Genomic DNA, 12,484 nt, shown 5'->3' with positions numbered 1-12,484 from the left:
CACTATGGTGGGCTTTCTTTGTTGACACCAAAGAGCAGCGCAACCGGCGCCAGCACCAGCGCCACTGCCACTGTGACACAGAAACTTGGTTGTATTAGCGAGGTCTGCTTCTGCTATGAAATGCTCCTAATTAGCTGTTAACACCTGACAGCTTCACACACACACCTCAGTACAAAAAGCACAGCCAGTTCAACCCATGCATGAAAAGCTGACAGCAAAAGTGAGAAAGAATGAATGGTGATGATACATTTTGTGCCTTCAGAGTTTAAAAAAAAATCTTTGATAAATTGTATATTGTAGTACTTTGTTGTCCCAGGTTTATGATTCCAAACATGAAACCTCACCTGGAATGCTGAGTGGATGGGGAAACAGAAGGAGAAGAAAAAATGATTTCTTTTTAATCTGTTCTGCAAAGATATAAAAGGAATTGAAAAGGTATTTGTTAAAACTTCAACTAGCTTTGTGACTTTGAGCCCAAAAAGATCTCTTAGGACCTCAATTTTTCTCATTTACAAAGGAACGGACTGGATTATTTACATATTGAACTAAGAGGCTTCTTACAATGTTAAAAACCTCAGATTCTAAGATAGGCCACGTTCCTAAAGTGATGGAGAACTGAGTCTGAAAAAGCACGTCTCCCATGATACGAGGATTTGTTATATCCAACCTGGATTTAGTGCCTTTATACACATTCAGATGTTAGAAATTTGTAATGAGTAAGAAATATGCTGAAAGATTTAGTAGAAAGAAATAACATGTTGGGTTTTTTTTAAAAATAGAAGTATTATTGTTTGAAGAGCTCTGTGCTTTGAGAAACTGTCATCTAATATCAAAGAAAATGTTTGTCATATTTATTTTTTGTTTGTTTCGTTGTCCAGCGCACAGCTCTGTAGCTGTGACTGTCCACCTGGAGATCTCTGACTCCACAGGGAAGACTCAGACCTTACGACTGCACCTCGGAGTGTTTTACCACACGTCATCTCACGCAAGACTCATTCCTTACAGTCAGAAACATGCGCAATTTGAAAAAACTTTTCTTGCAGACATTTGGAAAGCTACGTTTCTCTTCCGTGGGTGGTAGATGAAATCTCAGTGTTTGATCATCCATGACCTTAGGGGAAAGATAAATATTCCATTCCACTTCAGCCCAGTTTCCCAGGGCACAACCAATTTTCCCAATGGAGAGTGGATTAAATTTGCAGATAAAACAGTGTTGAGGAGAAAGAACTGGCCTAGGAGCCTCAAGGGAGCGGGTTCAGAGGTGGTTTAGGGAGAATCACTTCCTTTCCGGAGCACGGTTTCTCTACCACAGGTAATGCCCATGTCACTGCATCTTGACAAGAATCTTCTCGGATAGTTTGCTTTGTGGAATCATGCCAGCCTGGAATTTCTTTGCTCTCTTCTTTCAAATTCCAAATAGAAGTGGCTTAAACAAGGTGAGGTATTATCACTACAAGGTCATTTTTTAAAAATTGAAGTAAAGTCAGTTTACAATGTTGTGTCAATTTCTGGTTCATAGTATAATAGGCCAGTCATACATATATATATTCGTTTTCATATTTTTTCATTATAGGTTACTACAAGATATTGAATACAGTTCCCTGTGCTGTACAGTAGAAACCTGTTTATCTATTTTATATATAATAGTATCTGCAAATCTCGAACTCCCAATTTATCCCTTCCCATCCTCTTCCCCACCTGGTAACCGTAAGTTTGTTTTCTATGTCACTACAAGGTCATTTAATATATTAATTACCATAAGCAAAAGTTAGTTCCATGGTGGAGGAATGAAGATCCCATGCCAGCAAAGTCTACATCACACACATTTTGAACTCAGCTTCTGGAAGCCTGAAATGCCAGCATCCATTACCTTCCAGCTCCTTACGCTTTGCGGGAGTCCTCCTGCTCATAACTCAGTTCTCTGGTACTTCCTGCCCTTCCAGACTTCCAGCTGTGTGATGGGCCCGTGCTCTGCTCTCACCATGGAGAAGAGAAGATGCCCCATAGCATACAATTTGGATCTTCTTCCCCTCCCTTTTGAAGATTTAAAAAAAAACGACTATTATCCAGACAGAGCATCAGTTTGGGTCTTGTTTGAGGGCTCTTTGTAATTCTCCAGGTCCTGCTCTTTTTTATGACTATATTCAATTAGGATTAGGTTTGGCCTTGAATAATGAAACCGTAAATAATGAAGACCTGCACAAGACAAATGTCTTACTTCTCTTTCATATAGAAGAAGTCTGGGGGGCAGGTATTGAGAAGTGCAACGGCAGAGAGTCATCACAGACTCAGGGTCTATTTTGCTATACTGCCAGTTTTAGCAAAGGGATGCCACCTCATAGTCTAAGATGGTTCGTCCAGCTTCATCCATTATTTTGACTATCCCTTTCCGCTGGATGGAGAAAGGGTCCAAAAGGGGGCACCTTCTTTCTTCAAAAGCCATTTCTGGAAGTTATATGTGGCACTTTTACTCATCTCCCATTGACCCAAACTTAGTCACATGGCCACAACTAGCTGCAAGGGAGACAGGAATGATGTCTTCATTCCAGGCAGCCGAGGGCACAGCTGAATGAGAGTACGGTGGGGGAGGAGCACTAGGATCTGACCCAGATCAAATATCCTGGAGAATTCTTTCACCCTCAGATATTCATGAGCTATTTCTCAGGAAGGATCAAGAGGAGATAAGATAATCTCAAGATATATCAGATAACCTCAAGATATATCCCTGCAGAAAGTGTTAACCGATCAGAGTGATACAAGGGCTGTGGTGGTTATGGGTTAACTAGAAAAGTTTCCATGGATAAATTTTATCCAAAATCAGAAAGATGGGAAAGATAGAATTTGGCAGGACACTGAGGCAGGCTGTTTCAGGAACGAGCAGAGCTGCTCTTTGGCAAAACCATAAAGTGAAGGCTGCTCTCCTCAGTGCCCCTCTATTCTAAGTATTCTACATACTTTCCCTCCCTTTCAACACTATTCCCTTCCCATGAGCATGTAATAGTCTGTGCACGTGTGTGTGTGCGTGTGTGTCTCTGCGCATGCACGCACACACGCACACACACACCCATACACAAAAGTGCACACTAATATTTCACTGAACCATAATTTAAGAGGAAAAACCAAATAAGCTAAACTAATTAACTTTTATCTATTTAAGACTTAACTTGCTACCATCCCAGGAGTATTGTACAAATTAAATTAAAATTAAAGTTCCTGGGAGTGAGTGCTGCTTTAATTCTAGTCAATAAATGCCTAAGGGACTATTTCTTACAGACTCTGTGAGGATGGAAAAGAATACATTTCTGCCCTCAAAGAGGTTATCCTTTGGTAGACAGAGAGCCATGCACACACTTTCCAAGAAAAACACCCAGTATGATCTTTTATTCAAACTATTATGAGTGCACTGGGAAAGCAGAGTTCAATCCCAGCCCGATAGGAGGATGGTGAGAGATGGGTGATATTTCGTAGGCAGAATCAGACCGACCTGAATAAAAGAAGGGCATGTCAGGTGGAAGGACCAGCCTGAGAAGAGGTGGAGGTGGATGAGACTGAGGAGCCTATGTGACGGAACGAAAGGGACCAGGACGCCATCATGAGACACGCAGCTGAAAATGCAGCTTGAGACCTTATCATGAAGGGACCTGGCACTTTAATAAAAGAAATGGGCACTACAAGAAAGGTGGGTGAGAAAGGTCCCCGATCAGGTGGGCTGTTCTATAAGAAACAACACCTGGAGGCGGACAGCACAGAGACTGAAAGGGGAAGACAGGATCCAGGCAGACAAATTTGGAGACTGGCTTACGTCCAGGTGGCAAGTACCAGAGACCTGAATAAAGCTAGTGGGAACTGAGAAGACAAAATGTATCACTCATGGCGAAGTTTCAAATGAAAACCAAGTGGGATACTTGGGGGAGGGAGCCTTTCTAGGCACTTCTCAGGTGACACTATATTAATCCCCACATTTCCCAGTGGTACGTGGGACCCAAAGGTGGGGAAGACAGGGGAACCTTAATAAACCGAAAAGTAAGAAGAGAAAGCAGAATCATAGCCTTTCAGAGGTGAGAGGGCCCTCTAATAAGGCTTATATTTTTTACAGATGAGGGAACGGATCTGCGGAGGCACAGTGGTAGCACAAGAGATGCGAGACTTGCCCTCCCTGGTATTAGTGTCTTAGCAAAGGAAATAGGTATTAACTATCCAAAAACACTACTGACAAATGACAAACTGGGGAAAATGCTGCAGCACATATCACAGATAAATGGTTAATCCCCACCATAAAAAGCACCGAGATAACAGGAAGGGAATGATTAAGCACCCAACAGAAAAGGGGCAAGAAACATGGACAGACAGTTCACGCACACAAAAACTACAAATTCTCCTTAAGCACATGATGAGAAAATCTTACTCAAAATAAGAACGATGCACATTAAAACTGCCCTGAGTACCATTTCTTACCTCCCCATCAAAACTTGGGCAACACCCCTGGTGAAGCTATGAAGAAATGGGCACTTATGTGTTACTGATAAAGGTGGGAAATGGTACAACCCACAGGAATGGTAATAGGGCGATGTCTATCAAAATCACTGATGCATCTGTCCTTCGACCCAGCCATCCTACATGTGGGTATTTGCATAGAACTCACACATGCGTAACATAACAGGGACAGGAACACGTGATTATTGATTGTAGCATTACCTGTAATAGTAAAAGACTGAGAATATGAAACGAATACTTGTACGTATATGCATGGCTGGGACATTGTGCTGTGCACCTGAAATTGACACATTGTAACTGACAGTGCTCAGTAAAAAAAGTAAAAGACTGAGAACAACTCAACGCCAGCATTAAGGAACTGGTTCCAGAACCAACGAAGAGTTAACACAGTGGAATTCTATGCAGCTGTAAAATGGAGACAGGTTCTTCATGTCTTGATACAGAATAAGCTCAAGAGTACATGGTTAGGGAAGAAAAGCATGGTGTACAACAGGTACAAAGTACGTTCGCTACCTTTTGTGTTTAAAAGGGGAGGAACAAGATACAGATTTGCATTTGTCCTTGCAAAAAAGAAATACTGGAAAGATAAATAAGCAACTAATTAAAAAAAAAGTTTACCTCTAAAAGGAGAGGTTATGGGGTAAATGAGAACAGAAATCAAAGCTAGATAGTTTAGAATATATCTTTCTATTTCACTTTGATTTTTTTCATCATGTAACCACATTTATCATTGGAAAAAAACACTATAAAACTTAAAATGGCAATTGTGACAAACATAACATTTAAATGAGACATTCATGGTATTATCACAGCCAGGAAGATGTGATCTAATCATAGAGGTCAGGGAAGTCTTCCTGGAGGAAGTGGCTCCTGAGGTCAGATCTGAAGAATGAATAGAAGTAAATGGATTCAGAGAGCAGAGAAAACGCATTATCATCAGAGAGGGAAGCCTGTGCACAGGCCCTGTGATAGGAAGGGAAAAAAAGCACTTACGAAGAAAGCAAGCAGAATAGCAAAGCAAGCTGTGAAACAAGGCTGGACCAGTGAGGGCAGGCTAGACCACGCGGGGCTTGTGCGCTATGCTGAGAGATACTGTTTTAATCCTAAGAGCAATGACATGCTGTTGAAAGTTTTTAAGCAGGCAGAGAGGAGGAAGTCCAGGGGAGCTTGTGCTTTACTCAAGGGAATATCTGTAGTCACTGAAGATTAGAGAGGAAAAGGCGTGGTGTGATCACTACACGTGTGCTTGGAAAGAACCGTTGGTCACACCCATCTCCCAAATCCACCTGTAAAATCACATGCAATGCTCACTAACAACATTCCATGTATTTCAATTATGACCCATCAGTTGCTATTTGCTAAAGACATTACACAAATTGCACAACGGATAAAGTTGTTGTAGTCTAATTTAAATTGGAACTTATCTTCGTTTCTAGGCAACATCATTGCACTGGATAATGATGGCTCTGTCCCTCCAAATCGCTCACAATCTGGTAAGTGAAATGAACGAGGGAACCAATTTCTGTGTGTTCAGGCCAGTATCTCAGCCTGTTAGATCCAGCCCGGGAATAAAACACATTTTTAATGCACCGTTTGATAAGAACACTTAACCTCAGTATGTGTTGTAATTAGAGAGATAATTAGAACTTCACTAGAACCTCTTAAGACTAGGAATACATTTTAAATTCACCTAGAATGAAAATTGCATTACCTGAGACCAATCCAAGGGAGTTTCCCTTCCAACTCTACCTGACCTGCTCTCCCCATCCCAAGGCTTTTGCAGTCTAAGAAGTGTGAAAAGATAACAATTTTACAGGTAGTGGATATCACAGAAGGCTAATGGGTTCAGTTGAAAATTGCTTTATAGTTATTTGAAAAGGTAAAAAAAGACCCTTAATTTTGAAAATGAGCTTCAGAGGCCGAGTATGAAGAAGACAGAGTGTTGAGTCATGTATGCAGAGAGAAGGAAACTGCTTACAGGAACCCACTCAGAGAATGTTAATATATGCATAAGAAAATTGTGTTCCTTAATCTCTGAAGAAACACTTATCACTAAGAACCCTTTAATTCTTTTCCTGTGCTTGATTTATTAGCTTATGAAATTATGTTAATAACCTTCATGTTAATGGTTTGGAGGCTCAAATGACCTGATTTTTAATAATGAAGTAATTTATGCAACAAATGCAATCAGCATCTATGAATCTCACTTCACAGAACGGTACTGGTGATTAGCCAATGCTAAACCAAGTGACTGTCAGCGTGGGGCAATGCATGTGCTTCTGCAGAGAAAACAGATCTCGCTGATGGGTGCCGAGGTGGGGGCTACTCAAGGCACGTGAAGCGAGCTGCAGCTCTTAGCAGCGAAGGCTATGGTAGAGAGGCTGAGCCCCAATCCAACTATAATATACAAACTGTTAAATGAGTCTGATACTTCAGTAACTAAAGATTAAATCTACATGGGAGGTGTATCCATGGCAAGTATCTTTGGTGGAATGGAGTGAATTCCTGGAAGGAAATTGGGTTGCACAGAAAACAGCAGATGAAGGAACATCCAACAGCATCCTGGGAGAGAGCAGAGGAGGTGGAGGGGACACCTGGGAGGAGTGGAGGGTGCCACCGTAAAATCCACGTCCTAGAATAACCCGGGTGTGAGTATTACTCAGCTTTGCCTTTTGAGAGTATTATGTTGAATTACCCTTTTTGCTTTGCTTAGTTTTGTTTTTGTACTTTTTCCCATTGCCTACAGATCTAAAGCTTAGAAGCAACTAATTTACACGCTTATACATTCATCTAAGACACACTTTACCCATGCTGGATAGATGAGATTTTTCTCCTTTCTTTCTTCAGAGATTCCCCAGGAAACAAGTTCCCATCTCTCTCTCTTAGCTTACGATTTAAGTATTTCCCTTAAAAATTCTGTCTCCCTCACAACTAAAGTCTATGAAATCGTTCTCTGACTTCCTAGAAGTGAGGTCAGGCATGGTCATTGCCTCTTCCTACTGACTGTACCCAAGTAGGATTAGGAGGGCAGGCTGTTGGGTATAGATAGCCTCTGTTTCCAGCAGGGTCCAGACCCCACAGTGCGGACCTTCCAGTGCCCTTAATCTTCACCCTGAACACTGACATTCCACAAGACTTTTTATTAAATGTTCAAAACCACTATTGGGGTACTTGATAGAATGTTGTACCTTGCCCCAAGAAAGTTCTAAGTCAAATATGCCTATGGTACAATGTTAAGTTAAAAAAAAAAAAAAAAGGAAAATATTACATTAGCTAAACTCTAAACTGTGATGTAGCTAAGACAGCATTGGTTTGGAAATCAGAGTCCCTGGTTTCTAACTCAGCGTCCACTCTCACTCCTTGTGGAATTAGTCAAGGTACGTGACTCTTTAAGAGAGCCATATTGATTTCTCTTTTTCTATATTTTAATGAATGGGCATTAACTTTATAACAAAATCACCAAGGGCATAATTTTGGAAAATAAATACAGAATACAACTGGTTAGAATACAAACCTTCAGTAGAATTGTAATTCTTCATCTCAGTTGTAAATTGGCATTATATTGACTATAGTGCAAATAATGGTCATCCAAACTCATATCTCCCATGAAGTCTAACCCAATCTCCACTTTTTTTTTGGATTTGCATAAAGGTGATCATAATCTTCCCACACCAGAAAGCATGAAGTAAAGTGCCTTTGAGAGGCGTCATGTGCAGTCTGCAGGAAGAGCTGCTATATGTAATTCCATAATTTAAAAGATGACAAGTGATAATAATTCCTTTCTTATTGCAACACCTAAATTCTCAAATCTCTACTCACTGGTCATCAAGCCCAGCACTGTGCAGTGCTGAATGATTCCTCACCACCACCACGACATTAATCCCCACCACTGAAAGCACCTAGAAGCACTGTCCCATTTCACAAATAAAAATATCCACCAAGAGACCTCATACCTGCTTTGCCCCTGTCTCCAAGCGCAGAATCTGGAATCCTAGTCCACTGTAATAATCACCGTTTGGCCATGTTTTCATCTGACAGGATTCTCATCAAATATGGGCTTAACCTGTGATATCACAAATAAATTAATTACGAAAATTGGAAGGATGCGGTCTCTTTGCAAAAGAGATAACTCTTCAAGTTGTTTAAGCTATCTCTCTGCACACAAAATTCTGAGGAATTTTTTTCTCTAGCCAGAAAACATAGTAAAAAGAAAGAAACCATGCTTTTCCTCCGTTAAAATCAGTGTAGAAAGTAGAGACCTAAGCTACGCCTCCCTTTGACTCTGAGCAATGGCATCCAAGACGTGTGGTTACTGCTGTTGAGTTTTGATGAAATTCCATGTCTTTTAGTATTTTTTGTCAACTCTTACCACTATTACTTTAGATGCCTTTCCCCTCACCAGTTTGAGCTCTCAAACTCACAAAGACCCTTTCTTCCACTTTCATGGCAAACTTTGTACATTGCAAAGCAGGAAGAGAAGAGTGATGGGCGTAGTAGCGGACGGATTGGATGGAAGTGGCCATCCCTGCGCTTCTCCTTGTGTCCCTTTTCTGAGTTCCTGATTCTGCACAGCCCTCCCGTTCATACCCGGGGCTAACCTCTTCCACTTCGCTTCCAGCCGCTTCCCCGTTTTGCTCTACGTGTGCTCTCCACTCTTCAGGGAACACTGGCCAGTTTACAGCCACTTCAGCCATCTTGACAGGCTGTTTAAAGTGATTCTTTGGGTGGAAAAAAAAAAAGCTATTTCTAACCCCCTGGTGTCGAGTTATCTATTGTGTTAAGAGACACTGCTTCCTACTTCTCAGAGGGGTGGAGCAAACAACTCATTCTTTTCTTCAGAGAGCAGCTCTGCTCCTGGAATCTCAGGGGTTTCTCACACCTTCTGACTTCATGATTCAAAACATATTCTTTCTTCTCTGCTCTTAATTAAAGCATTTCTTTTATCACTCATTGCTGCTGTGTAATTTAAACCAGCCATTGTGCCAGCGGAAATAAAACTGATTAAAAAAATAAAAATCACTTCTTTAAATGTTAGCTCCATATTTTTAAAGAAGGAAAATACCAAACTTGATCCCTTTCAGGTAAGGAAGGTAAAACCGAGTCCCTCTGAACACCTGCTTCTCCTGCTTTCTTCACACCTTACCGCACTCTTTTCGGCAGGGCAAAAACTCCGACTTGTTTTGTATTTAACCTGATTTTATGAAATGACTGGGGAACAAAAAAAGGGACTTCCTCTTGCTAACAAAACTATTCCTGGGATAAATGAATATATTTTTACACCAATGGCCATAAATAGATTATTTTAAAAATCCCAGTGTCTTTATATAACTCAGAACCACAGTATTGTGGTTGAAAGTGTGGGTTCTGGAGCCAGAGTAACTTGGATATGCCTCTTTTGTAACTGTAATAGGGAAGAACAAATCTGACCCCATGATGGATCTGTTTCTTTTACTTTAACCTTTGTATTCTATTGCCTTTGCTAAAATTTAAGTATGCTGCCTATAGACTGAAATATGTAGGACAGCCCATTTCCCAGACTCTGACCTTTAAAGGTATAACACTTTTCCATTCAAATAGAGATAAAAAGTTGCAGAACAGAGAGTAACATCTGTCTTGGAGCTTTATAGGAACATTGTGATTGGACCTATGCGGACAGCTGCAATAACAAAGGATTCTGGCAGCAAGAAGTCTGCAGCAACCAACCACACCCTTTCCCCTTTTAGTGTAAAAGACGCCTGGACTCTAACTTGGTTCTTTGGGACACTAGTCCACCATCTTTGAGGGCTACTGGCTTTCCGAATAAAGTTGCTATTCCTTGCCCTCACCACTCATCTCTCAATTAATTGGCCTGTTGTGCAATGAGCAGTATGAGCTTGGACTTGGTACCAATAGCTGTGTGACCTGGCACAATGACCTGCCTCTCTGCAGCCTGCTTTTCTCATCTTAAAAACGGGGATAATAATAATACCTACCACTTTTGACTGTAGTGAAGACTATTTGAATTTACACATAGAAGGCACTGAGAAGAGTGTCTGGCATAGACTAGCTGCTCTATGACTGTTATTATCTATTATTTGTGTAATAGAATAGTACATAAAAAGGCCATTCACCCACTGTGACTTTAGGACAAATTCTGGGCACCTCCAAGAAGGATCAGGAACAAAGAAAATGTTCTGCCTCTCACATCCTGCCTAAAACACTTTTCTTTTTACTATTCAAAAATTCTTTTGGTTCAGCACAATCTTGAAAAGATACTTATCAAAATAAGAGTTCAAGGGAGTATGTGTTTTAAATATGATCATTGGAGTTAGCCAGATAAGCATTTGACTCATACTGTTTAGTACTCTTAAGAGCTTTGGTTGAAGTCCTATATAATCAAAAACAATCAAAGCCAGTAGCTCTGTCAGCTTCTCTGCAGAAACAAAAAGTCATCAGTGGCCAAAGGAAGTTAAGATATTTGCCTTTTCCCTGCAAGAATTTCTCATTTCACATATAAAGTACAGATTGCTGTCGCTGCATCAAGCATTAGGGAACTTAAGATACAGCTTGTGGAAGGAATTAAAAATCATTCATCCAAAGCAGTTTTGCAGTGTTCTCGTGTGTGTGTTTTGGGGGGCGGCGGGGAGTCATTTGTTTCTCCTACTTCTACCCCATCAAGATTATCCTCCAATCTGACATTTCTTAATCTGAGTTTATTTTCCAGATTTGATTTCTCAATGTTTTGCAGCTTTTAAAGTCCTCAGTTAAAACAGCATCGTCAACATCAATCATCATTTTCACTTTTTCCTTATTTTTTTTTCTTTCCTCCTGCCATGTTTGTTTGGTTGGTTTCTTTATAAATCCTTTTTCCACCACTATTTTAAAATAGTATCTGACCTTTTTTTGCATCAACCCAAGCTAATCCAACTTAATAAGTCAATTTTGAGTTTCCCAAGAGAGACAAATGGGAAAGCAGGCAGATCTATATTCTGGATTGTGGAACGCAAAGAAGAGCAACATGGAAGCATATGTTTATCTCTGCCGTATTTTTCTGAAAAACAACAAACCAGGCTACCAACCAACCGGATAACACTACAAATGAAAAGCAGATCTTTTACGTGTATCATGCCATCAGCAGACAGCTGCCCACCAACCCAAGTTCTCTTTTAGCTCTCTTCAGGGTTTTAGAGCTGAACCATGGGGATGTTTCTCCTACCACTGAACGTGCTCTGTCCTGGTTATAAATATAGAGGACTTCTCTTTTTATCTGTTTTAGTCAGAATACTGAATACTCCCAGAATACTGAAACCTGTAGGTAAACTAGGATTTAAATTCAGAAGAAAGAAATATAAGAGGAGGGAAATTCCAGGAACTTAACTGACTCACTATCTGAAACTTAAGCACACTCACCTGAACTAATGTAACTTAAGTCCTAATAGTGCAGCTTAATAGTTTTATTGCCCAGAGTCGCAAGTTGAGGGCACCCGTGCCAATTTGGTACGTGTAAAACTTCGGCCGTTTAGCCAAGAACAGGCTTACTGGGATTCTCTTTAGGATGCTCTCAACTCTGAAATTGGCCACCACTCTCCATGATTCGTATGGTCCGGTGTCAGGGCAGCCCTGCGTATCTGACACTCACCTGGAGGTCTGGTGACTGCGCCTTAAAGATCATTCCAAAGTATCTGCATGGCTTTCCAAAACAGAATAGCTGCTCTCCTCTGCCACACATCCCGATGTCTTATCACCTTTTTTCAGCCATTCAAAAGCTCCCTTTCCACAGAGAACCCTTCATAAACACTGATGTCAAGCTGAGGAGTTGTATGTGAAAGATCTGGGTAGAGATAAAAAGGTGGATTAAGTTACAAAATATCCTTGCAAGGTTTTTGTTTTGTTTGTTTAATCTACAATGCACTTTTTTTTCCCCTAAAAACAGAATTCTTTACGTGGTTAGGTTTCCAACCCTGCCTCTAAAAATTTATTTAAATGTTAAGGTAGGTGAATTAGAGTGTTA

The 12,484-nt window shown here is 40.6% G+C and overlaps 1 protein-coding gene and 1 long non-coding RNA gene across 3 annotated transcripts in view; one reads left to right on the top strand and one right to left on the bottom strand.

Annotated features, from left to right (window-relative positions):
• CDKAL1 (CDKAL1 threonylcarbamoyladenosine tRNA methylthiotransferase) overlaps positions 1-12,484 on the bottom strand; it is a 721,370-nt gene that overhangs the window by 49,972 nt on the left and 658,914 nt on the right. The window contains exons 18-19 of the transcript XR_012500987.1: positions 12,113-12,304; positions 8,448-8,557 (exon numbers count right to left, since the gene is read on the bottom strand). The gene's annotated coding sequence lies outside the window, so the exon portion shown is untranslated. The remainder of the gene's footprint in view (positions 1-8,447; positions 8,558-12,112; positions 12,305-12,484) is intronic.
• The window catches only part of LOC123614053 (uncharacterized), a 38,330-nt gene that overhangs the window by 18,489 nt on the left and 7,357 nt on the right, over positions 1-12,484 (top strand). The window contains exons 2-4 of one of the 2 annotated variants that reach the window (XR_012500988.1): positions 317-435; positions 879-1,312; positions 5,931-5,987. This is a non-coding gene — a long non-coding RNA (uncharacterized LOC123614053). Of the gene's footprint in view, positions 1-316; positions 436-878; positions 1,437-5,930; positions 5,988-12,484 lie in introns of both variants that reach the window. The other variant, XR_006721514.2, reaches the window with a different exon arrangement.

Source organism: Camelus bactrianus, chromosome 20, assembly GCF_048773025.1.
Source record: "Camelus bactrianus isolate YW-2024 breed Bactrian camel chromosome 20, ASM4877302v1, whole genome shotgun sequence".
In the NCBI taxonomy this organism is placed as follows: Eukaryota; Metazoa; Chordata; class Mammalia; order Artiodactyla; family Camelidae; genus Camelus; species Camelus bactrianus.
This window is presented reverse-complemented; position numbering and strand designations above follow the sequence as displayed.